This window comes from Orycteropus afer, unplaced genomic scaffold (genome assembly GCF_000298275.1).
Source record: "Orycteropus afer afer isolate SDZICR_OR568_19922 unplaced genomic scaffold, OryAfe1.0 scaffold00455, whole genome shotgun sequence".
Taxonomy (NCBI): domain Eukaryota; kingdom Metazoa; phylum Chordata; class Mammalia; order Tubulidentata; family Orycteropodidae; genus Orycteropus; species Orycteropus afer.
In genome coordinates, this window is record NW_006922042.1 from 1,492,467 (window position 1) to 1,493,743 (window position 1,277).

Consider the following 1,277-nt stretch of genomic DNA (forward strand, 5'->3'; position numbering starts at 1 on the left):
GCAAAGGCTCTCCTATTGGTCTCTATGGCTGATTGTTCTAATGAGTGCATGTTGTTGTTGTTGTTATTTGCCGTCCAGTCGGCCCCGACTCATAGCAACCCCTCCTTGGGTTTTCGAGGCAGTATCACTACGGAAGTAGGATTGCCCAACCTTTCTTCCAAGGAGTGGCTGGTGGGTTTGAACTGCCAGCATTCTGGTTAGCAGTCAAGTGCCTTAGGCACTATGCTACCAGAGCTCCTACTTCCCTATTATTGTTCACTTTATAGGCCTGTCATTTGGCAGACATGAGGGGTGAATTTAGTTCCAGGCTTAAAGGGTATCTACGGGCCATAGTATCAGGGGTTCCACCAGTCTGTATTAGACTGATAAACCTGTTTATTATTATTTTGAGTGTTGTTCCACATTTTTTCCTACTCTATCCAGGACCTCCTATGGTGATCCCTTTCAGAGTGGTCAGCAGTGGTAGCCAGGCACCATCTAGTTCTTTTGGTCTCAAGGTCATGGAGGCTGGGGTTCACATGCTCAATTAGTCCTTGGGACTGTTTCTTTGCATCTTTGATTTTCTTCACTTCTTGCTTTGGATGGGGAGAGGCCAATAGTTGCACCTTAAATGGCCGCTCACAAGCTTAAGACCCAACGTCTTAAAAGTCTACTTTTTACTTACCAAAGTAGGATGTAGAACATTGACTTTGTGAACTATGTTGTGCCAATTGATCTTAGTGTCTCACAAGATTATGGTCTCAGCCCCCAGGCCCAGAGACTCATTCCCTCAAAGTGTTTGGTAATAGCTAAGAAGTTTTCATAACTTTGCCCCCTGTATGCTCTACTGTATTCACGGATATATTTTAGCATATAGAAATACATAGTATCAAACCATATGTATATTCAGGAGTGTAGTCCCATTTGCCCTCCCATTCCTGTTCAGCTTGAATTTCTATGTATCCACTTTTAGATTATTGTTATTGCAGGATTGTGTATGTGATATTTTTTTCTTTGTTACTTTTAACTCTTGTGCTCCTCTCAGTGTCTTCCTCTGCCTTGATCATTTTGTGCTGAGTCCCCCTTATTGTCTATTGTAATTTCCTTCACCCAAGTTAGTATGTGCATACTCCCTAGCTAGTGATTTACTCTCTCTCTTCCCCTCCTACTCCTGGAAACCTTCAAAGAATTATTCTTTCTGTGTGTAACACTTTTCTCAACTTTTTACAGTAGCGGTCTCATACAGTATTTGTCCTTTTGTGATTGACTAATTTCACTCAGCATAATGTCCTCTATCA